This window comes from Stegodyphus dumicola, chromosome 1 (genome assembly GCF_044657685.1).
Source record: "Stegodyphus dumicola isolate Sdum_Otavi_A_Nest chromosome 1, ASM4465768v1".
Lineage (NCBI taxonomy): Eukaryota > Metazoa > Arthropoda > Arachnida > Araneae > Eresidae > Stegodyphus > Stegodyphus dumicola.
In genome coordinates this window covers 26,192,061-26,218,608 of record NC_140768.1, presented here as the reverse complement: position 1 = coordinate 26,218,608, position 26,548 = coordinate 26,192,061, and the positions used below count along the sequence as shown (strand labels likewise).

The 26,548-nt window shown below is 32.6% G+C and overlaps 1 protein-coding gene across 2 annotated transcripts in view; it reads left to right on the top strand.

The window, feature by feature from the left end:
• Positions 1 to 26,548, top strand: part of LOC118185305 (dopamine D2-like receptor) — an 865,565-nt gene that overhangs the window by 149,583 nt on the left and 689,434 nt on the right. The window lies entirely within an intron of this gene.

Sequence of the window (26,548 nt, the reverse complement as noted above, 5' to 3'; positions counted from 1 at the left end):
GAATTAATACTTTTCTTAATGTGAAATTCATTTACTGTTTTTAAAAAGAAAATTGGAATATTCCTCGATTTTACAGTTTGGTAAAGTTTATGAAACCTGTCAACATGTACCCGAGCAATACATGTTCTCATATATTTTGCAGTTGCATAAATTTTAAGCCAACTACACTCGTGTTCAAAACTAAGAGTCTTTGCGCATTACATCGAATTTCTGAAAAACTAATGGACACATTTTAATGAAAATTGTTATGAATGTACATTTTAACAGAACGAGAAGTGCTATCAAATGGCCTTTTCTTTAAGCATGATTATCAGTTCATAGTATAGAGATGTCCAAAATTCACTTTGCCATATCGAATTGAAAATGTTTCTAATGTAGAGTATGGTTCCCCCCCCCACAGCCAAGCAGATCTTTCAGAGTGACGACATACTGGACAAAAGGTAGTTGAGCATTCCCTATGGTAATCGGTCTCTAAAGCAAGGCTATTTTCAACTCAGGTATGGTTTTCAAAAGGCAGGACAGGACACAGCGCTAGAAAAGGATCCCCTTCCTGGTATTAGCCTTATCGGGGTTAAGATATCCAAGCTCCAGAGAACCCTCAACGGCAGCGCAGACCCCGCAGTCCCTGCCTGGCTTTATACAGAGTCTCAGCAAGGAATGGCAAGATGAAGTGGTCCTCCCAAAAAAGTCCCAAACATGCTGTATAAGTTTAAGATCAGGATATCTGGCAGGCCAGTCATGCGGAGGATATCCATTCAGGCAATCGTGTACTAGCTGAGTATTATGCGAATGAGAGTTGCCGATACGAAAACTTAAGAAAATAGACAGAAATCTGCATTGTTTCACCTATCAATATACGACAAATGGAAAAACGATACGAGAAAAAGTAAATTTGAAAAATTTGCGAAAGCGGAATTATTTCGAATGCTGCACAAACAGAAAGATACCATGTAGATACATTGGATTTTTTTCGAAGCATGAAATGCGAAAATTCAGCTGTGCCCTCATTATGCTTCTAATAAGGAGGTATTCCAAATTCTAGCTGGAAGGACTTCCATTTATAGTAAGATAGTGAGAATGGCATAATTCCTTATTATTTGTTTTCATTTAAAGGGCGAGAGAGAAGCACGAGACACTGTCGGAATAATTCATGTGTTAACGAATTATCGTCTGAAACGTTTTCGTTGGGGTGCCATTGGAGAGAAATAGCGTTTTTACGAGGGACAAAAACACGAAAAATCCGTTATCCTATCAGCGGAATACGAACCACAGGCATTCCTACTGATAGTCCAATCTACTATCACTTACACCACGAGAGCTCTCAAAGAAGAATGAGATGATTTCTCATAATCAATACGGATATACGACTGATGATTCTAAAATTTTATTATCATCCAGACTGGAAAAATACACGATTTAATTCATTTTCATACATTTAAAAAAGTTACATTTTTCAGAGATTTACTATGAAATGTTTATTAGAATGTCAAATTTAAGCATTTCAATTATTTATATAATAAAGGATAAATTTGATATTTATATAATAAAGAAAAATCATTGATAATACCACTCTGATTTTAGTGTAGATATTTTAAGAAATAAATAAGTGAAAGCTGGAGGAAGAAAAACTATTTCAAGTTATATGTTTATCTTAAAAGTAACGAGAGAAAAACTATGTTAAAAGAAAAGGCACATATACCGAAATTGTTTCCTGTGAGGCTGCAAAGAATGGAAAATTTTAAATGAAAATTGGCAAACAGAAATTTATTTAAATTGTCAATAACCGTTTTTATATTCTATATCATTTCAGTACCCTAATTTCAATTGTTCTTTGAGATACTGTAATCTCATGATGTAATTTGTAAGTTGGAGTTCCACAATATCAAACTTAGTCATGTACGAGCAGAAATATTAGAAAAGTTTTAAAAAAGTTACAATTCATTTAACTGTGAGAATCAGAAAGGATTCTATGTTTATATTCTATGTTTATGTACATATATTAAATTTGTAAAATGAGGAAAAGCGAGAAAATCCTGCCTTTGAACCCTAACAAATAGTTCTTTCTAGGTTAGAACAAGAAGGCATCAAATTCACTTAAATTTCTGTTTGATTTAGAAATGCATTTTCTCAGGTCAATAAAATTTTGATTTAAAACCCCATATTGCTAGAAAATGCACAATAGCTAAACTTACTGAATTTTTTTAGAAAACCACCAAAATGCGAGAAATTTCTTTAAAATTCTGAAAAATGTTCACTAGGAAAATCATTGTTTGATCAATCCTATGATCAAAAGATCAAGCATTACGAGGATTAGTTTGATTTCTGAAAAACAAAATTCAGTTCCAAATATAAATATGTATACCAAATTTTGGAAACATTCCTGAGGAATATTGTATTAATATACCAAATATATATAGACTTAAAATGTCAAGAAAACATGTTCGGTGAAAAAGGGGGTTAAAATTTAGCTTCCCAAAATAAACTGGTCTACCAGTAACGAAATCTGAGAAATAAAACTAAATAGTGAAAAACGTAAACACGTAAAACATGTCGAATAATCAAGAATTTACAAGAATGCAAGCTATAATGCATCAGAAAGTTTTGAGATTCAAAAACTAACAAGTAGTGAACAAGTTGGCATTCATTAGCAGGGACGTCATTTTATGACCTATCCATCACTCCAAAGGGGAGGCGAACATAACGCTCTAGGCAATGGCCCATCTTAGAGCGTTTCCTGAAAGGCGAAGCAGACGTTTTTGGAGAGATTTGTTAGACAACAATACAGCCATTTTCGAAGCATTTCGTTCTGAAGGACCGGCTCTTCAATGGGTTAACAGAAATCCAGGACCAGCTGCTCCTGAAACATCCAGCATAAGGCTCTATCTCTTCTCTATTCGTCATAGCAGTCAGGCACTCTTTTTCAAACACATGTCGGCATGTGCCACCGTGCAACTTAATGCCTGCCCAAATCATTGTACCTTCACCCCCATTATGATCCTTTTTCTTTGATAAGTTAGGGATTATGCCATATTCCATGCTCTGTCCAGATACACGTATGCCTGACTCAATATCCAGGATGAATCTTCTCCCCTGTAGAATGCTAGTGCTGCACGGAAGTCTGGTCCAAAGCGAATGCAGTCTACATCATGCTAAACGCGTTGTCCTGTGTGCTGAAGCTAGCGGAACGCAAAAGGAGGGTCTTCTGGCATATAGCCCTGCTGCATGAAGCCTTATGGCAATATTAGACAGTCAAACTCGGGTTCCAGTGACAGCATACATCTCACATGACAGCTGTGAACCTATAGAAGTCCTATGTCGCCGCGCTTAAAGTGTCAAATTACGAACCACATTCATCATTTTGGACCTTGGTCGACTTCGTCATGTTTTTTCCGTATGGATCCAGTGTCCTAAATCTGTATTTACAAATTGTAGACGACACTGGGCGTTGCATTGAGCTCTGTAGCCACCTGCGCTTGGGAATTGGATTGCATCACAACCACTCACACAGTTCTCTTATTCGTCTTATTCGTCATGAAGGACAGGAGCACTCAAATCTCTGAAAACCACTTGTGCGCTTACATTTCCTTCTAAATCATTGTTCAGCAGACACGCACGTTTTACGCTTACGTAATATACTATTACACATCTGCATACTTCTTCGGCGAATATTTGCATAATTCTTCAGTGGAATTATTAGTACCTTTGTTTCAATACCTTTCGTAGAAATATGAATAATTTGAAAATTCTCATAATTTCGATTAAGGTAAATATTCATATTTATTAAGGTATTATGTTCAGAGCATTATGTAAAAGAATGCGGTTGCAAGTATGCAATAATAACGGGTTGAGAAGTAAACCGAACTTTTACATTCTTGTCAAATTTAGTAGCTGGTTCAATGATAGAGAAATTTCATACAAATTACGAATGGAATTTAGAAGCAAATCGCAAATTTCTTAAACAAGGAATTTAGAATTGATTGAGCTTAATAGAACGGAATTGTTATATGTGATATACGTATGTTGAACTGATTTTTTCTTCGCATCCGGCTGGATAAAACAATTTTGAAGACTATCAAGTGTATCTAATAGTATCAGAAGAAATTAGAAAGGCTCTTTTGATAAGTAAACAGGAATTGCAAGCAAAATTAAAGGATTTGAAAGTGGCTACCAGTTTCTTCCTAGTATATTTGTTACTGCTCATTAACTCTCTGGCTGCTCACCCCGCGATTTCCGCGGGCATATGTTTTTCTCCCTTTATTGAGGAGCGCATCCCGTTTATTTCCCGTTTAACCATTGAAATAAATTATATACAGTATTTGACGTATAGTTTACGTTTTGGCCAACATATATCGTTAGTTGTCCACTAAATTGCGGGATTTGAAGGTACGTGGTATTACAGCTCAAACTTCACTTTTTGCCGCATTTTTCTTACAGAAATGGCTGCTAGAAAACGTTCAGCGATTATCTTGATTATTCAATGAAATTGTTGAATATTAATTTGATTTATTGATTAGATTTATAATAAAATTGATTATTAATTAGATTTATTGAATCTGGCGCGAAGACTGTGAAGTTGGACTTGAACCCTGTTTTGAACTCTATCGTACTAAACTGAATTTCTAAGATATTTTTTCCTCAGTGCTTCTTATTTTCTTAAAATTTATACATTTTACTTTTTTATATTATGTAATAAATAGAAAACTGTAATAATTCGATTGAAATTTATTAAAGAAATTTTTTTTTTTTTTTTTTTTTGTGCTGATAGCATCTGAAATTGGTTTTTCTGGCAACTTAGTTTCTCATTATAAAAATCTACATAAAAGTGTTTTCTAGAAAGAAAAAGTGCATTTTTCAACTTTCCAATATATATAGATTTAAAATATGAAAAAAAAAATTACGCATTTTTTGAAGCGATTTCGGTCCACAAATTGAGCAGTCAGAGGGAAAGCTATTCTGTGTTCGTCGTCATAAGCTGTAGATAATGTCAAATACTCTATACGAAAGTAGTTTATGTAGCAGATTTAAGAATCAAATACGTATGTGCACATAAATATGCAGGACCTATGTGAAATGGAACAAATTCTTCAAAATCTCATTAATTTACTGGCTTTTCCAAGTTAAACTAAGTAGTTTTTTATTACTTTTTTGCTTGTTTTCATTATTAAGTTATCCAAATAAGTAGCGGTTTTCATTAGTAGATAACTTAAACAATAACATTATATTAATTTTTATATTAAATGATAGTTATATTAATCTTTAACTGCTGTGAGCGGTCTCTCAGACCGCGCGACATTTTCCATTAAATGTTTCCACCCCTTAGAATAATTAATCGGTATTGTCATTCTTAGTACCTTCCTAAACCAGTTGTCCAAAGTCACATACCAAGTTGCATTTGGTTAGCTCTATTTCTTCTTTTATTTTTTAAAATCCCCCCCTTCAGCAGTCTGTGGGACCGATCACAGCAGATACGATTCAAATTTCGGCCAATAAAGTTCACGTTTCGTTGTTGTTACCTATTTCGCTTTTTAAAAATATTTTTGAAATGGCTTCAAATGCGTGCAGGAAACGTTCTATATATCTTACCCAAGACCAAATTGAATAAATATTTCGAAATTGGTCTAATTTAATCTCTGATGAAAGTTCTCATGATGAAATTATTGAGAGCGACCACGACACAAATTCAAAAATATCTGCCGACGAAAATGAAAATCCATGTTCTCCTTCTACAAGAGATGTTTTTATTGGAAAAATGAATTCAAATGGTCTATTCAAGAGCCCAACAAGGGTGTTCGAACTCGTACCCACAATATTATTCTTCGTTCAATCTATTCAACTGCTCGTCGAACCCGACGTTGACCTATGACAATATTCTTCAGAAACTTGGATATCTGTGCAATAAATGCATTCGTAATATTTCAATCTTATCCCATTGGCTGCGAAAATAAAACGAAAAGATTTCATTATCAATTCAATTGGTGGACTCTCATGTAAAACGGAGGATAACTTCGTCATTTTTACCTAAAGAACTCAAACTTACAATAAGAAGAGTTTTCGGAATAAATGATGATGAAGGGCACATTGCGATTGAAGACGATACGATAAATTAGATAAAAAAAACGTGCTATATTTATCCACCGAGCAAAAAAAAAAAAAAAAAAAAAAAAAAAAAGGAAAACAGCTTACAAATGTATAGCATTCAAAGAGCCAGTGTGTCTCTACAATGCAGTAGAAAAATATGTATAAAATGCAGCTCGAATTGTAACTTTTAAAATAAAAAATAATTTTCTATATTCTTATTACAGCACTCTTATCGCAAATTTTAATGTAATATAAAAATGTTGAATTTTAAAATTCACTTCTTCCATCCAGATACGTAAGCGAAGGAATTATTATCATAGTACATATTTTATTTTAATGAACTGATTAAGTATAAAAATTGCTTTATATCTTCATGAAAAAGTTAAATATATGAAATTAAATAACATTTATTAAAATTAAAAAAATAAAACAATATCTTACATTGTTTTTAGCAGAAGCGGTTTGAGAGACCGCTCAAAGTAGTTATGCGACAATTTAAGTCACAGTAGTTAAAGGTTAATCTCTCATCACATTTAAATATATAAGGGGTATTGAAATAAGAAGATTTCATGTATCTAAAGCTTTTGCATCTCCAAAATAATCAAAAAATATTCGCCATACATTATAAGATGTATTTTACTTGAGCAAAACAAACTTTTTATTCAGTCCTCCATTAATATTCTTCTGAAGCTCATCAATTCTCCAACTCAGTCTCCAAATGCTTCTTTAAATCGCATTTAACTCTATACATACATTATTCTTCATTGGTACAAACCCAAATAAATGTCAAAATGACTTTCCATTAATCATGATGCAACATCTCAAATAATGGATACAAGATAACTATTTCAGCGATTTCCAGAAAACTTCCTTCATGGGGTCTCTTATTCTTTTAATAATGCGAGGAAAATCATTGTCAGGATATGGAACAGTTCCTTTATTCAATGCTTCTGATGTCTTTTGATTGCCAACAGTTAAGGATTAAATCATCTGTGCATTTATTCGTAGAAACAATTCCACCTGAATACATTAAATGTTATGCTACGATCTCAGATGTGTCTTATTAAGCTCACTAATTCGAAGTACCATGCTCTACGAATTTTTAGTCGCTATAATGCTAAATATCAAAACGTATCTTAAGATTTCCATTTATTCTCTGCCTGTGACTCTGAAACTCAATCCTAAGGCTGCCAACAGCAATCTCTACGAGTGACCAATTCAAATACTACTATACTATTCTGAGGCGCCGCTTTAGTAAATACAAGGATTTGCGACTTCGTAGATTTCCTTTCGAATTTGTTTATTATATAGTGTTACAAAATGCCCAGTCGCGGTGGGATAGCTTCCCCGCAAAGCGGGTTTGGGGTTGCCAGAAAGTGGCAAAAATTGACAGGTTTGCCAGATTTGGCGCGAAATCATCCATTTGCCCACAAAATCGGCGATCTGCCATAGAAGAAGCAAGAACATTCTAGAACGAAATCTCTCCGGTTTTGTCCCGAATGTTCTTGAAGGGAGGTCAAAACCTATATAAATCCTGCTTGTCCGCGGAGTAGCAGTGTATCTTGAATTTTATCGTGGAGGGTATCGGAGTTCGTTGAGTTCAGTAGTAGTGTCTAGAGCTCCGAGAGTGGCCAAACTGAGTCGGAGGCTTTATTTTAGTGCTTTACCGGCCAGCTGTCTTCACCGTTGTAGCCGGATAGCTTGAAGGCTGCGTTTCTGATATTTTCAACGTATTTATCGCAGTTTTTCGACGGCGGTAAAAGTGTCTTTTCAACGCTCCTGTGTAATACTGAAGAATAAGTTGTGTTTGTGCCTTCGTCAAGTGTTGTCATCAAACAATCCAAATCTACGAACCCGTAGAACGCGACAATATTCTAATGTCTCATACATTAATTCCCAGAATAATTTGCTAACTTAATTTTTTTCACTCCATTTCTTTAGGATTGCTGAAAACTCATAGGATTAATCAATATCGTAAACGTTATATTTATGACAATAGATAAAACATTTGGTGAAAATTCTTTCTTTAATCCGTTTGGAAATATAAAAATGAAAGGATAGAAGAGCCGCCCACTTTTTAATCGCCTTGAAAATTTATTTTTCTATCCCTTCTCAAAAAGAGGATTATCTTTTTTTTTGACTTTCTTCATCCAAGTCAAGAATAGGTTTTTATGTTATTCAGCTACGTCACATATAGAGGTAATCTTTTTTTGATAGGCTTTTATTTCTTATGTTGTTTTCCGAAATATATGTTATTGCGTCAGACATTTTTTTTTCAAACTTTCTAATACTGGAAGCTATCGAGTTATGTGATTCAACACATTCCGGTATACCAGCATTTGAAATGCCGCTATTGGGACAGATTAAATTTTAATTTGAATCCTTAATTGGTTAAATATACAAAGACGACAAAAAAGATTCGTTAATCGTCTTTAGAATTTTAAATTTTGAAACCATGTCCTTTTCACAGCAAATGTACTCTGTGCCCCTTTCGCATGACGCTAACAATTACCTTTTCGATCTGATCTAAAGCTTTTAAAATGCATGAAAAATTATTTCCAATACCATCTGCGGCCTTTTTCTACAGATCACTTCCTATAACATTTTTTAAAGGGCTTCGTTCGTCGATACGTTTTCAAAGGACCATATTTGTTAACAAATGACAATAAATTAAGGGAGAAAACGCAACAAATAATTCCAAGCAATGTCATATCAAGACTGCCAGGTCTCTCAAACAAATTTATTATGAGAAAGGGGGGGGAAAGACATCATGAATGTGCTGTTCATAGCCGTCCATTAGCGCTGCAGATATGCCCATAATTATATCGTTTACCTCGAGCCCAGTATTATATTTAAAGTAAATCTATTGCTTAATTTTTTGCACAATTTTTTATATATTTTTGCGTCTGGCAAAGCGCATACAGAATTTTAATTTGACAATCATTCAAGATTTACCAGTTTCTTTCTTTTTTTTTTTTTTTTTAATAATATGGTTGTTTGCGTAGGGTTTGTACTAGCTTGAATACACATAGGTCCGGTGATAGGTTGACAAAATTTATTTTATCAAAATTTCAAAGTTCTGGAACTTTCCATTTCAGAGTTCTGGAACTTTCCACAGAAATACTCATGCAGGTGTTCACAGTATCACAGAGTACAATCAGTAGCTACACTTCAAACCACTTAAGAACTTTAAATGCAACGCTATACAAAGCTCATCTTAAAGGCTTTCAATACTCCGAAGTCACTGTGAACTAACAACTTACAACAACTGAGAGCAAATGCTGTCACCAGCATTATATAGTTTTCATCCGACCGCCGAGAAACTTCTAATTCTTCTCGAAGTTACTGAAAGGCACATGAGGCCAGAAATGAGTATCCTTGCATTTGAAGTCAATCTCGGTTATTCATTCACAATATCTATTATGGAAATACAGTGCGCGGGCCATTATGTCGCTAAATTTTCAAATTTTGGCGATTTATCGCAAAATTTGGCGACAAAAATTAGTTGCCAAAACCTTGCCAAATTAACGAGATAGCCATACACTCAATATTAAATAAACTAGTTCCTGTATACTTATTTTTCCGGCATAAGATCATCTCTATAGATTTTCATGTTACATTATACAAAAAAATACAACAATTTTCTCATATAATTTCACTAAAATTATCCTTATATATATATGAAATTCGTAACAATATGGTTTCACATATAAGCAGACTTTTGATTAGAAGCCATGATTTCTAAACTGATTATTCATTGCTGGTGCTTCAGTGCATCACTTATGATGTATCAGTGCATAACACCTAAATACCTAATACGTAATTAGAAAATTATAAATCGGGAAATAATTAGGTATCGTTAATTGAAGAATGCCGTAAATATTATCTGTAGTACACCAGGTAGGAAAAACAGGAAGAGTTTTGTTCTTACTATTTTTGATTTTAATTTGTCGTTATTGTAGCTTTCTCTTTGATGGTGTATCTTGTTTTAGATTTTTAATAAAGTGAAATGTTTCCGTAAATCTTCATTACTTGTGTATAACAGTTTATGTAAGAAAGAAAATTTTCATTGTATGATTTTGTTTTTTAAGACGTCTGGCTAACGAAATAATAATTATATCATTTATCTCGAGCGCAGTATTATATTTAAAGTAAATCTATTGCTTAATATTTTGCACAATTTTTTATATATTTTTACGTCTGACAAAGCGCATACAGAATTTTAATTTGACAGTCATTCAAGATTTACCAGTTTCTTTCTTTCTTTCTTTCTTTTTTTTTTTTTTTTTTTTTTTTTTTTTTTTTTATAGTATGGTTGTTTGCGTAGGGTTTGTACTAGATTGAATACACATAGGTCCGGTAATAGGTTGACAAAATTTATTTTATCAAAAGAAACATTTCAGAGTTCTGGAACTTTCCACAGAAATACTCATGCAGGTGTTCACAGTATCACACAGTACAATCAGTAGCTACACTTCAAACTACTTAAGAACTTTAAACACAGCGCTATGCAAAGTTCATCTTAAAGGCTTTCAATACTCCGAAGTAACTGTGAACTAACAATTTACAACAACTGAGAGCAAATGCTCTCACCAGCATTATATAGTTTTCATCGGACCGCCGAGAGACTTCTAATACTTCTCGAAATTACTGAAATGCACATGAGGCCAGGGATGATTACACTTGCATCTGAAGTCAATCACAGTTATTCAATAACGATATCTATTATGGAAATACAGTGACCGGGCCATTATGTCGTTAAATTTTCAAATTTTGGTGATTTATCGCAAAATTTGGCGACAAAAATTAGCCAAAACCTTGCCAGATTAACGAGATAGCCATATACTCAATGTTAAATAAACTAGTTCCTGTATACTTATTTTTCCGGCATAGGATCATCTCTATAGTTTTTCATGTTACATTATACAAAAAAATACAAAAATTTTCGCATATAATTTCACTAAAATTATCCTTATAGATATGAAATTCGTAACAGTATGGTTCCACATATAAGCAGACTTTTGATTAGAAGCCATGATTTCTAAACTGATTATTCATTGCTGGTGCTTCAGTGCATCACTTATGATGTATCAGTGCATGAAACTTAAATACCTAATACATAATTAGAAAGTTATAAATAGGGAAATAATTAGGTACCGTTAACGGAAGAATGCCGTAAACATGACCTTTAGTATATCAAGTAGGAGAAACAGGAAGAGTTTTGTTCTTACTAATTTTTATTTTAATTTATCGTTATTGTAGCTTTCTCTTTGATGGTATATCTTGTTTTAGATTTTTAATAAAGTGAAATGTTTCCCTAAATCTTCATTACTTGTCCATAACAGTTTATGTAAGAAACAAAATTTTCACTGTATGATTTTGTTGTTCAACGCGTCTGGCTAACGAAATATACTCATCATCCAAAAGCATTTACAATATGATAAATCCAAGTATATGTTTGCTACAATGGTTCTTGAAGCAATGCATTGACCCCAAGGGTCTTCCAAGGGTCTGTTTCCATACTGAACTACTGTCTAGAGTCAGAAAGAAAAATGACGCGCCAATTTGCCCTTCAAATTATAAATAATACTTAAAACGGCACTACGCTTTTGTGCACAGATGGTAGCAAAAAGGGAGGAATGCCATGCTGGTAGTCGAGTAATTATCAGATATCACAATCGAGCTGTCAAAATAAAGAAAAAAACTCACGCTCAGTTTTTAAAAGTGAACTCGTTGCTATCGATGAGGGACTAAGCTAAACAATGTCGTTTTTAGACTCTAAAGGCGCCTGGATTATGACTGATATTTCTAGTGCCATCCAACATTTGTCAAACTGGTGTAACGTTGGTGACAAAATTGGAACTTTAGTTCTCACTAAATTAAAACATATCTGTGATGTGCACATTCAGTGTAGCCTTTCACATGTGGACATTTGGAGAAATGAAAAGGCGGATGTCCTGGCGAAGAAGAGTCCCAAGGAGGCTCTGGCTATTTCTAACTGTCTGACTTACCTTGAGCTGTATTATGGCAGAAAAACATACTGATAAAAAGATTTGGCTTCTCTCTCCGGCTCATTCTTGGTACCGTGTTGAATCCCTGGTGGATCTTTCTCTATAAATTGTTACAGATGCACCCAGACAGCACTCCCCCGCTTTCTTAGTGACCATATAAGAAGCTTTTTGTCTTCCAAGGTGGTCAAAAACCCACCAAAAAAACCCCGATTTGTCCGGAATGTAAAAATGAGAAGCCTCCTCCGGCACGTATTCTTAGGTGCCGGAGAGCTTAATGGCAAACCGCACATTCAGTTGATCAATGTTAACGAATTTCGCTTACTGCGTATGCTGAATGGTGTACCGCTGGCGTGGGAGAAAATATTGGCGACTAAGCATAAGCAACCCTACACAAGCCTGTTCGTCATGTAGGTCTTATCGACTGTTTACAATTGCAACAGTCTATTTCATATATTTACAATAATTTCTTTGACCTTTAATTCAGTAACATAAACTAGATTTAATCCGTAATTTGTTAAAGTATATATGAATGGAACGTACGGTAAATACTCAATTGTTTTTATTCCTCGGGAAGTATAATCCGCTAATACATCTTGTAACGTTACCTGTTTTGTATTCTTTTTTAAAAGAAAATTTGAGTAGTTTACAATCGACATTTACACTTCAAGTAATGAAGCAGCTTTAAACCTCGAACTGTTTACGCCCAAGATAACACAATATCAACCGTATACAGTATTTATCTTCTTTTAAAATTGCGCCATTGTCGTTAGTGCGCTAAATTCTCTTTTTGGTATGCGCAATAAGCGAAATTCGGTTAACATTGATCAACTCAATGTGTGGTTTGCCATTACGCTGCCGGAGAAGCCTGCTCATTGTTACATTAGGTGTCTGGGGTTTTCCTATTACGACCTATTAGAGTTTCCTATGCTAGTTTATGACTTTTTGAGGGTTAATAAACTCGTGGATCTCGTCTAACAGAAGCTGGACTCGAGGATTAGCAAAACAGCAACATATTAGAGCCGATACATCATGTTGTTTGAATTGAAATTATCGAGGTCACTTGTCTTCGCGAATTTCAACTGCAGCATGAAATTCGATTATTTACCTCCTTATTAATTTCTAATACCACATTTTGCTCAGTTTCAAGCACATTCTTATGATTTAAATTTCAGCTTTCAGGTAAAATGCTTTCAACTTTCAACTAATAATAAGTTTAAGGATGCATTTGTTTGCTGACAACATTTATTCTGTTAAGGAGGGTTGCCAGCATATCACTTGAAATACCAATTTCAGAGTTTTAATTCTATTAATAATTTATTAATCATGATGTATTTTTAACTAAAATTATCATAAATCATAGTTTCCTGAATTCAGCTATACGTTTCTCCCAGTTGATACTGTAAGAATAAAACTGCTCCAGTCTTCAACCTCCTATGTTGTATATAATGATTTTAAGTAAAAGGGGAATTGACTCTTGTAGTAAAAAGCAACAAGCATCGATTGATAAAAATAGCTTTTGTATTATTTAATACTTAACTGCACATATTTAAAGAATATCATATTTGTGTTCAACAAGATTAATACAGATATACTAATAACTTTTGTTCTTAATTCTGAATTTCAGTTAGCCTAATGGTATTAATTATTAAGATTACTTTTTTTTAATGTGGCAACACTTCTGAGTCATTAAATAACATAGATATTGAGAGTCTCTTTAATAAAATCTCAGTCTGCAGCCTTCATGAATAGGGTTCGCTACATTTGACTTTATGTAAAGTACATGCACACCAAATTAGTTTTACCATCAATTAAATCTTATTCACTATAGATTCAGAGTAATAATTATACAGTAAAGGCTTAACAATTTACTCACCAAATTTATCTGCGTCAGATTTTTTCTTCTCGTTGGATTGTCTACAAGCCTGTGCAATGTTTTAGTAAAACTTGCATTTAGAAGAATGGCTATCTAGCTTACACGTATTTTTGTTTTCATTCATTTTGTTTTCATTTCATATTCATTCATTTGTTCATACACGTATTTTTGTTTATATATGGCCAAGTTGATCCGTTAGAGCTGAAATCAATATTGACTAGATTTAAATACCCGATTGGAATTTAAATAACAATCATGTTATAAAACAAAACACTATTTCCCACTAACTGCAAAATAAAAAATTCTTACATAAATATTAAATTTAATCAACGCAGTCGCATCAATATGTATAAGAATTTAAAGTAAGTAAAGCTATTAAGTAAAATTCATATAAATATTTATGCCATTGTCAAGAATAAATGTTTAAAAAGTTGTTTTCTTTAAACAAACATCATAAATTGAATTTTGTTAGATAAATAAAATTTTCGCTATTATATGTGAAAGGCATAAGGTAATTCCTTCGAGATTTCGATCCTTTTATAAGGCTTTTAAATGAACTAGGCTGCCAAAGTCATTCACAATCTACGGCACGCAGTTAGAGTTTAAAAGCTAACTTAAAATAATTAAGTCAGAAAGCCACAGAATTCGTCCCATTTGTTACTCTCCCATCCAAAGTTTTGAATTATATATTCCAGTTGAATAAACTTCGCTTCTCACATCTTGATCTGAATACACAGAAGCAGCAGGTAAAAAGAATACATTCTGGTCCTCTTTTCAAGAGCAGAAGCGGAATAAATGCAGATTTAAGCGTAATATATGCTAATGTCTTCATCTTTACCAAATGATTTGAAAGACATTTGAGTGGCGAACACTGAAAAGAGGGAAATCTAGTGAATAAATTCATTCTGTATTTTAGCTCCTTAATGCAAATATTAAAAATTATTTCAAGGCAAGTGACTGCTATCATTTAGTTTAAATTACTACGCTTTAGCAAAAGGACTGAGTAATTCTTTATATATACACAATGATTTCTATATATTGTCTAATCTTAATATTTAAGCACCCAATCTAAAGTAAAATGAAAAATATATATTCATTTCTAATTATTAAGCTGCAAAAAATGTATAATTATTTTCCTATGGCTAATTTTCTATTTCTGTGTAAAGTAGTTATCGTTTAGATTAATTTTGAACGATAAATCTTGTTAAGTTGAAATTAAATTTTCGGGTTTATTTTTCTTTCCACTCATATTTTGTAAAACATTCATGAATTTTTAATAGACTCAGGTATTTGAAAATCAGCATTGGCAACACTCTATGAATTAAAATCCACATATCTTCAGTGCGCGAAAACTGTACATCGGAAATTCTTAAAACTATTTTTTTTACTTCCTTGTACGAAGTAAAAAGGAAGTATTGTAATCGCGAAAAGTTTCAGGCAGCATATTTCAACGAAAATATCCATTTTGACCGCTTTCAAATGCAATTTAACGATGTTTCTGCGTGATATCTGTACGTAAGGACAGAATAAAAGACTCTTTTCCTCCAAAAAAATATAAAACTGCTTTAAAATGAATTCTGAAGAGAAATTTTCGTGGCGTCTGTACGAACGTATGTACGGTACGTACGTACGTAAATCGCATAACTCAAAAACGAGTAGCCTCAGAACGTTGAAATTTTGTATATAAGACTACTATAACATGCAGATGTGCACCTCGTATTTTGGTTGCAATCGGCCGTGCCAAACGTATATAAATATATTTATATATATAGCCACTCTGTTACCCGGCTCAGTGAGCTCAGTTTCTTTACTGTTATATGTTTGTAAATTGTATATTTTTTGCTTTAAAAATGATTGAATTATGTACTTTTTATCTTCCGGTTAAGGTTTTTATGCCTCTAGTAAATCTGTATGCAATATTTTTAGAATTATCAACAATTTTAAAGTTATTTAAGTGCCGCTAAGCCTAATAATTTTTTTGATGGCGGCCATTGCTTGTTTGCATTTGAAACAGCAAACTAGTGGATTTGTTGCCAATCTAGAGAAACGTAGCTTCGCAATAACAAAGATAACGCCTTCATTTATTATTGCGAATTAAATCATGCTTAATCCTTTCTGGAATTTTTTCGAGGAAGTTTAAGATTTACTTCGTAATTTTTAATACAGATATTTTGAGTTTTTATGCATTTTTGCCTTGTCGCGAAGTGAGAACTTAATTAATTGAATTTGAAATACTCAATCGTCTGTGAAAAGCTGTTTCTTTTTTGTTTTGTTTGCTTAATTTATTTTATACATCGTTCTAGCTTTATTATATATTTATTATAATAGAACATGTGGCAACGATTAGATAATTCTTTAAATGATATAAATTTCGTGCATTATAAGTTATAATATGAACGAAATATAATACTGTTAAGTGAACCTAGCGCCAGAGTGTCGCTGTGGTAAACAAATAGAGTGAATTTTAAGGAATCCATTTATTCTATTGTGGTTTATGCGCTGTCGGCGAAGTAGATTTAATTCAATCCAATAAGTTTAAACGAAATGGAAGAAAAAATACGTATAATTTAATATTCCGTACAAGGAAGTCATGTTGTGTACACATCAGATCTTTTTTATTTTGCTATTCAACTGAATTTTATGTAGCGAAAGCTCAAAGAACATGTTATTTAGTTAATAAATTTAAACAACGTAACGTTTATAATAAAAAGACAAAAAAAGTTTGGTCAGCTATCTTACTATATAAAGTGAGAGAAGACATTAGAAAAATGTATGTCAACATTAAACACTTCATCTGCTTTAAAAATTTTTGTTATTTCTGTTGATTTGCGTATGGCGTAAATGAGAAGAAAATGGTGTTTAATAATAAAGAATGCAGGAAAAAACACAAAAAGAAATAGGTTAGCAGGATTGAATGCAATAGCAGACTGGTGGACTGATAACTCACCTATAGCATAAAAAAAACCTTAACAAAACCTTTTGGTCGACCTTTAAAATCTGTGCGTTTTGAGATTTTATTCATTTTTTTGGCACTTGATTTTTTTTTTATTTTTTATTTTAGAATACTTTAATAGTTTTCTCCTTTCGCATGCCTTTAAACTGCGTAATTATCACTAAGGTGCTTTCATTTATTTCAATTGTATTTGATTTTTATATTGGTAAACTTATTATTATTTTAGTAAAGTACTGAGATTTTTACTGTTTTAGTAAAATACTAGTATTTTGATTTTTAAAGTTATTTATTATTTATTTAAAAGAAATGTTGCTGTGTTTTGCTTCAAAATATTGCGTGTTAAATGATTAAATGTTCGGAAGGTCTTGAATAGCTATATGGAAGTTAAAATCTCCAATTTCGTTATATTTTGATTTTACAAAAGAAGAAAAGAATAGCTGAAATTGCTAAGGGTATACAAAAGTTATTTCTGCTTTCTACTCGACCCACCAACGGCTGGACTGCAGAGTTGTTACACAAGAGTATTTAGGTCCGAGGTTCGAATCCTGTGAACGGGAAGGCTGCGTCGGCATTTTCTTGATTTTCGCCATGTGTACCGTGTATATGAGTCAGTTTTCCCTTATAAAGTCCTCCGCAATAGCATCCCTTGGCCTAGGCAGGTAGCCCTCAAGTGCTTTGCTGTAATGAAGTGAACCAAAACAAACTAGTTTGCATTTTACTCAATCCAGGAACGAATATCGCAAATAAGATAATCACGTATAGGGCGAAATATAAACTCGCTATATAACCAAACTACTGAAATCTGTAAGAATAAACTGATTACGTTTCTCTACTTATGTTTTCAAAAACGTAGAAGCAACGAGAAACTGTGCAGCAATAAAATAAAATCTTTCGAAGATTCCTAAGCTTTAGAATCACCAAATGTGACCGAATTGATGACATTTAGCGATCTCTTGCAAATTTACTAGCAAAATGACACGGTGAATTTTGAGTTTCGTGGAAAGTAAATGTAAAATATATGGAAATACCATGTTCTCTCTAAGGCACATTACGTGTCAAAACCAGTACTTTAAGTTCTTAGTCACGTGGCTTCATATCAGTAAAATACGTACATTACTTATCTGCTTTTTTTAATGGTTGTCCGCAACACCCTGAATGACGATTTACCATTATCACATTTCCCTCTTTTCTCATTAACATCAAGGATTTTAAGCTCTTATCGGCCTCCCTGACTTAAAAATGACTGCCTATTGTTCACATAACTGTAAATTTCTCCAATACGAAAGCGAGAATAAAAGTGTTATCTATCAGAATATTGTAATAATAATTTATAGGAGAAATCACTTGAAATATTTAATGTTTTCAGTTTGATAAAACTCCTGTTATTTCTCCGAGAAACACTGGAAGCTTATTCTTCTGAAGAAAAATAGATAAAATCTTTTAACAAAGAGAATATATTTTTTCTCATATGCATGAAACATATAATCAAATATAATTTCCACAGGAGGTTAAAATGGTCTCATTATGAAAGGAATGCAGTTAATGACCGTGTATGGAACATTACGCTTTTTTGTTTTTGTTTTAGGAAATAAGAACTATAAAACTTTGAAACTGCAGTGCCTCTTTCTCTGTTGCCTTTTATTACGGACAGATTTATATTTTATCTCTTTGTGCGTACTGGTTCTCTGTTAAAACTGCAAACATGTCTTACTTCATTTGGAAGGCACTGCATTGCTGTCGAGTCAGAGTAACCTGTATTTTGTTAGAGGTGCAACCCCACCCTCCGTCGCCCCATGGCTTTGAGTACCCTCTTTATAATTTATGATTATTAATACATGATGTCCATAAGAAAAGTAACACATTTCACGTAATTTCCATAAAAACTATAATATCAAAAGTAGAAAATCTTTCCTTAATTAAAAAAAATCTGATGTGTAAACCACATGACTTCCTTGTACGGAATATTAAATTATAGGCATTTTTTCTTGCATTTCCTCTAAACTTTTTGAATTGAAATAAATCTATTTCGCCGTCAGCGCATAAACCACAATAGAATAAATGCAGTCTTTAAAATTCACTCTAGTATTTGTTTATCATAGCGACACTCTGGAGCTAGATTCACTTAACAGTATTATATTTCGCTCATATTATAACTCAGAATACATAATTTATATCATTTAAAGAATTGTCTAATCGTTGTCACATGTTCTATTCAAATACTATAGTAAACCTAGAACGATGTGTAAAAGAAATTAAGCAAACAAAACAAAAAAGCAACCGTTTTTCACAGACGATTAAGTACTTCTCATTCAAGTAATTCAGGTCTCACTTCGCGACAAGGCAAAAATATATAAAAAGTCAAATTATCTGTATTAAAAATTACGAAGTAAATATTAAACACGTATTTCCTCGAAAATAATCCAAAATCGAAAGGTTTAAGCATGATTTAATTCGCAATAATAAATGAAGGCGTTATCTTTGTTGTCGCGAAGCTAAGTTTCTCTAGATTGGCAACAAATCCACTATTCTGCTGTTTCAAATGTAAATAAGCAATGACCGCCATCAAAAACATTATTAGGCTTAGCGGCATTTAAACAACTTTAAAATTGTTGATAATTCTAAACATATTGCATACAGATTTACTAAAGGCATAAATACCTCAACCGGAAGATAAGAACAGCATAATTCAATCATTTTAAAGCAAAAGATGTACAATTTACAGACATATAAGAGTAAAGAAACTGAGATCACTGAGCCGGGTAACAGAGTGGCTATCTATATAAATATATTTATATACGTTTGGCACGGCCGGTTGCAACCAAAATACGAGGTGCACATCTACATGTTATAGTAGTCGTATATACAAAATTTCAACGTTCTGAGGCTACTCGTTTTTGCGTTATATGTACGTACGTATCTCGCATCGTACGTATCTCTGTACGAACGTATATACGTACGCATGTACGTACGTATATACGTTCGTACAGACGCCACAAAAAATTTTCTTCAGAATTCATTTTAAACCAGTTTTATAATTTTTTTGGAGGAAAAGAGTCTTTTATTCTGTCCTTACGTACAGATATCACGGAAAAACATGGTTAAATTTTATTCGATAGCAGTCAAAATGGATATTTTCGTTGAAATATGCTGCCTGAAGCTTTTCGTTATTACAATACTTCCTTTTTACTTTGTACAAGGAAGTAAAAAACATACCATGAAAGTTTATGTAGTTTTATAGTAAAAATGTTTACTCTCTTATAAAGCCTATCAAGCAAGTATACTGGGAAACATAAATTGACTGCAGATTTGACTAGCTTATAGATACCGAATAGCAAACCACTGAGCTTCACATTACTGTGCATATTCAGTGTGAAATACTTGATGTAGCATACATCTAGCGAATTATATCTGCGATTCTCAACCGCTATTGCCGGTCTGCTAAAAACTTTGACAGGTCCTCTAAGAATTTTACATATCTATGTTAAAACAGAATAAATAAATAATATAAAAAGTCCCCTTTGAACGTAATATAAATTGTAAAACGTTCACTTTATTTTTAACGTTTTTTAAACGTGTTTGTTACCTTTATTTACTAAATATCATGTTCTTCGAACTTAAACCGTAAAATTCAGTCCCACCGACATAGGCTAGCGGAGTAACTCGAATATACGAAAGACTCATCTCACGCGCACATCGAGAATAACTTTTCTCAGCCATGGACTTATTCAAGTTATGGTACCGAACGTTATGCGAGCGTTACGTTGTTCTATTCAGGATGTGTCTTATGCCCAGGAGCCTAATGCAAGTGACGCACTTGCACCTGAGTCTTCAACAGCGATATCGCAACATTATTTTTAAATGAGCATATCTTTAGAATTTCCTTTATACAGTGTCGCTGGCTGGAGAGAATTGTTTTCTCTCCCATACAGTGATTGATTGTTTTGAAATACTTGAGATTGTTAATGAAAAATTCGTTAAAGGGTTACAAAATATGAAATTGATAATACAACAATTTTCTAATTCCAAATTAGAGCTTCCAGATGCCCATATTCTGTAGATGGTTCCTTATTCAGAATTTGATGGCTGTAGGAACGTTGTTATATCACAATACGAGAAACATACATGCATTTATGCAGAATCTTCATTATTTAATTTCTTTAAATATGGTAATAATTACACGGGGTGATAAACTTTGCTGGCAACAGTTTGAAAAGTGAACTGACATTTATAGTAAACCAACGCAAAATGCCAAAACGAAATTAATAGCCCTTCTGGGCTAACGCCCTTTGGGCTAAAATCTCTTATTCAAAATTATAAAAATTTGAAAATTGTGAGATTTTAATAGTCGCCCAAAAGATTTGTTAAGATGTTATACGCTCTCGCTGAGGTCTCAGTCTACCAGTATGCTGTTATACTCACTTCTACAAGGCCCTTTTCCTTTGCGCCGTTTTAGCTCTACTATTGATCATCATTTATTCGCACGTACGTTATATATGATTCAACAGGAAAATTAAAATAATTTCAAAACCAGAATAGCAGTATATATTTAGACCTTCCGATGTAGTGATGCAAGTATTGTCAATACCCAATGTAATTCGCGGTTCAGGCGTTGGTTTCTGTGTTTTTGCAGTCTTTCCTCAGTTTATCATATCAATGTCCGGTTTTCTTATTGAGGCGGCTCCACAAAACTTTTGTCTTTTTATTATTAATGTTTTGTGTGTTTAATTAATTTACTAAATACCACGTTCTTCGCGCTTACGCACATAAAATTTGACTGACAAAATATTTATGAACAGCATATTTTTAAAATTTCCGATAGACTGCCTCGAACGCTGGAGATAAAAGTATTTTATTTTTTACCTACAGTGTTGCCCGTATTCGCTTTGAAATCTTTGAGTTTGTTAATCAAATATTCGTTAGCGTTTTACAAAATATGAAACAATTAATAAAACAAGTTCGAAATTGAAAATTTCGGGCTTCCAGTTGTCCATGATCGAGTGGAGACCTAAGGTATTCACAGTTTGATGGCTCTAGCTGTGGTCGTTTTCTCACAATGCTAGAAACATGCCTACATTCATGCAGATTCTTCTGTATTTAGTTTCTTTCAATATAATATAGGGCGATAATATTTTGTGGCAACAGTTTGAAAAATGCTGCCCTGTTTATAGTGATTCAGCGCAAAGTGCCGTTTGTAAACTAATATCACATTTGGGACTAACGTCCTTATTGGCTAATAATAATAAAATTTTGCACGGTATTTTTACGTCAATGTTATAATTTAGGATAAAATTGGACAATTTTGTCTTTTTAGAATGACAACACTAGAATGCCCATTGGTTCGCCGGAAAAAAGAAAATCCACTGTCTGTAGATCAGAAACGTTGGAGAAATATTGAATTAAACCACTGCTTAAATATTCAGCAACTCACGAGTGAAAAGCATATAGAGACATAACTGTAGAGGAGGAATTAAATAACGTTGCTATGCAAAAGCAAAAATAAATTGTTTTCACTTACAGTTTTCTTACAGATATAAAATGAAATTTACACTATTTTTACTAGCATCTTACTTAATAAAATATACAAGATCCCCTTTCTTAAAAATATATAGTTCAAAAAAATATTAAAATTTTATGTAATAACTATTAATATAAATGAGTTTGAAAAACATACCTTATGTGCAAATGAATTCATGGTTCTCCATCTTACAAGCAATCATCATAATCATTCAGTTCTAAGACATTCTCCCATTAATTTCTATGGCACACGCGATAGATTCTGGCATAAGCTCACGATCATTACATTAGTCCCGCTAATGGTTTAGCTCTAAGCAAAAGCTGTCACAGATTTGTCATTTTCCTTTTTTTTTTTTTTTTTTTCAGTTTTAAATGCTGCTTTCCAAATACTCCTCATTTTGCCATATGTTAAACGTAATTTACTGTAAGATGAAGTAAATGGGTTTGTAAGCAACATTTTCGTTAAGTACAGAAAAGGATTTCTCGTAAATGTGCCCAAGAAGTGTACCATAAACTTATATCTAAAAGGCGTATTTCCCAGAGAAGGCAGCATTGCTAATAAATATCTTTGTGAATTATCTTAAGTTTTAGGAAATAAATTACGAATATAATGTCAGACACACAACCTAATCTTTGCATTGGGTGCGGGAGGGGGGAAGATTATGTTCGTAATAGAAACAGTTTTTAACACGCATTTCCTATTCAGTAAGAATTTTCTTCCATAACGTAAATCAAATGTAATTTTAAAATGCTAACACTATCTGTGATCTACCTATAAATAGTATATCCTACTATCTACATATAAATAAATTAATATATATTATCTAAATTTAAATATATATTACCTACAAAAAATTGTCTATCTATATAACTATAATCTACATGTAAATATATATTATCTACATAGAAATTGTATATCTATGTATCTGTTATCTACATATAGATCATATCTATTATCTACATGTAAATATATATAATCTACATATAATGTAAATATACATAAATCATATCTATTATCTGCATATAAGTATCTATTATGTTCATATAAATAGCTATTATCTGCATATAAATATCTATTATCTACGTATCATATCTGTTATCTTCATATAAATTGTATTTTGAATGATTTTTTGAAGAAGAAGAAGTAAATTTTAGAGTATTAAAAATTCCCTTGTACCTATATATAAATTGTATTTTGATTTAGCTTTGAGTAATAAGAAGCAAATTAAAAAAATATTAAAAATTCCCTTGTACCCTACACATAAATTATATTTTAAATCATGTTTTTAAATGAAGATGAGTCAGTATTTGACAATCACATGCATTTCCTTTTCGTGCGGGCCCACCAGCGGCCGAGCGGTAAAGTCGCTGAACACTGATAGTTCGTTCCGAGGTTCGAATACCGCGAACGTGCTGGCTGCATGGGTGTTTTCGTGGCTTTCCCCATGTGTAACGTGTATGCGAGACAGTTTCCCTTAGAATGTCTTCCACGAAGGCATCCCTCCCCTTAGACAGATATCCCTCGATGCTTTGCCGTAATTAAATAACCTAACCTAACCTAACTTAATCTTTTCGTGCAGCATTTTTGATAGCAGTAAAAATACGCGGAGCTAAGTTATAGCAGAAACGCCTAAAATATCATCTTTTTTACTTGAAACTTTTAGTAATGTTTTACAAATGCTTAGTTTATTTTATTTATAATTGCGATTTACTAACACAAATAATATTCTTTTATTTTTACTGAGAAAATATGTTTGAAGGAAATTAGTTTATTAAAATAAAATAGTTAAAATAAATTAATAGTTAATTAAAAATTAGTTAAAAGCTCTTGATTTAATTTTGCAACTTAAAGATTCATATCTATTAATTTATATAAGTCAAACAACAGAAATCAGCGTTATATTTTCAAATTTTTACAGGACTAGTTTCGAAGGTTTAGCCATTTATAAGGTCAGTTTTTTGCTTTGTTTTACTATTATGTAAATACCGCTCAAATTGCTTTAAAACACTATTTGTAGTTTCTATTACTAAATGATAGCACACAAAATATTGATTCCTAAAATTGCTATCTACGCTTTTAGGAGGGCGTGTGTCTGGTTGATTTGCCACTAAATATGACTTTTGTGTTCCGTGAACAGCTGTACTTTATTCACGGATAATTGACGATGAAGGAAGAAAAGAAAGAAGGAGGATAACGCTTGGGTATCTATTTGCAACCAGTTTCAACGATTTCGTCAATTATTTCCTTTTTACTTCCTTGTACGAAGTAAAAAGGAAGTATTGTAATCGCAAAAAGTTTCAGGCAGCATATTTCAACCAAAATATCCATTTTGACCGCTATCGAATGCAATTTAACGAAGGTTTTGCCTCATATCTGTACGTAAAGACAGAATAAAATACTCTTTTCCTCCAAAAAAATTATAAAACTGCTTTAAAATTAATTCTGAAGAAAATGTACGAACGTATGTACGTACGTGCGTACGTACGTATCTCGCATAACTCAAAAACGAGTAGCCTCAGAACGTTGAAATTTTGTATATAGGACTGCTATAACATGTAGATGTGCACCTCGTATTTTGGTTGCTATCGGCAGCACCAAACGTATATAAATATATTTATATATATACCCACTCTATAACCCGGCTCAGTAATCTCAGTTTCTTTACTCTTATATGTTTGTAAATTGTACGTTTTTTGCTTTAAAATGATTGAATTATGTTGTTTTTATCTTCCGGTTAAGGATTTTATGCCTTTAGTAAATCTGTGTGCAATATTTTTAGAATTATCAGAAATTTTACAGTTGTTTAATTGTCGCTAAGTCTGTTTTTAATGGCGGCTATTGATTTTTACATTTGAAACAGGAGTCTAGTGGATTTGTTGCCAATCTAGAGAAACTTAGCTTCGCAACAACAAAGATAACGCATTAATTTATTATTGCTAATTAAATCATGCTTAATTCTTTCTGGAATTTTTTCGAGGAAATAAGCGTTTGAGATTTACTTCGTAATTTTTAATATAGATATTTTGAGTTTTTATGTATTTTTGCCTTCTCGCGAAGTTAGAACTGAATTAATTAAATGAGAAATACTCAATCTTCTGTGAAAAACTGTTTCTGTTTTGTTTTGTTTGTTTAATTTCTTTTATAGTTAGTTCTAGCTTTATTATAGTATTTGAATAGAACATGTGGCAACGATTAGATAACTCTTTAAATGATATACATTTTGTGCATTATTAGTTATAATATGAATGAAATATAATACTGTTAAGTAAACCTAGTGCCAGAGTGTCGCTATGGTAAACAAAGTGAGTTTTAAAGAAGAATGCATTTATTCTATTATGGTTTATGCGCTGTCGGCGAAGTAGGTTTAATTCAATCTAATAAGTTTAAATAAAATGCAAGAAAAAAATGTGTATAATTTAATATTCCGTACAAGGAAATCATGTGGTGTACACATCAGATTTTTTCCTTTATTATTGGCTCATTGTTTACATCAAACTTGTACACCCAAGAATTTGTGGATCGCCTTAAAAATTCATTTTATTCAGGTGGACCGCATTGTATATATATATGTGATGTACCAGCCTTTGTCCGGAATAAATAGATTGGTGAAGAATCATAGATGTAGTCAAAGCTCCAAGTATCAGACGATAAGTTTAAAAAAAAACAGGATCCATTTATTATTATTCAGGAGAAATAGCAGTTACAAAAACCAGATCTCCGGAGTAAATAAAAAATAACTACTAATAGCTTTTTGTATGAAGTTTACTGCATAGTTACATTAAAGAAAAGACCCCGATATTCCATTGCGAGTCCTTTTATATCCTCTGGAAAGGCGGAGCTTCCAAGAAATGACGTCAGCCTCGTCGACCATTCCAGTTCGCTTTAAATATCTCCAGAACATTCTATAACTGTACGTGTAGAAAAGGCGAGAAAAACATCTTGACCACGGAACTGTGAATTTAATTCCACGTACTTTCAAAAGAAGAGACCGTCACCATTAAAAATAAAAAGAACATGCCGTTAGAATTTTAAGTGTATTTTTGACTATGGAATTTTATTATTACATACATATATTTAAGCTAAAATTTAAAAATGAATTCATTATTACTATCATTATT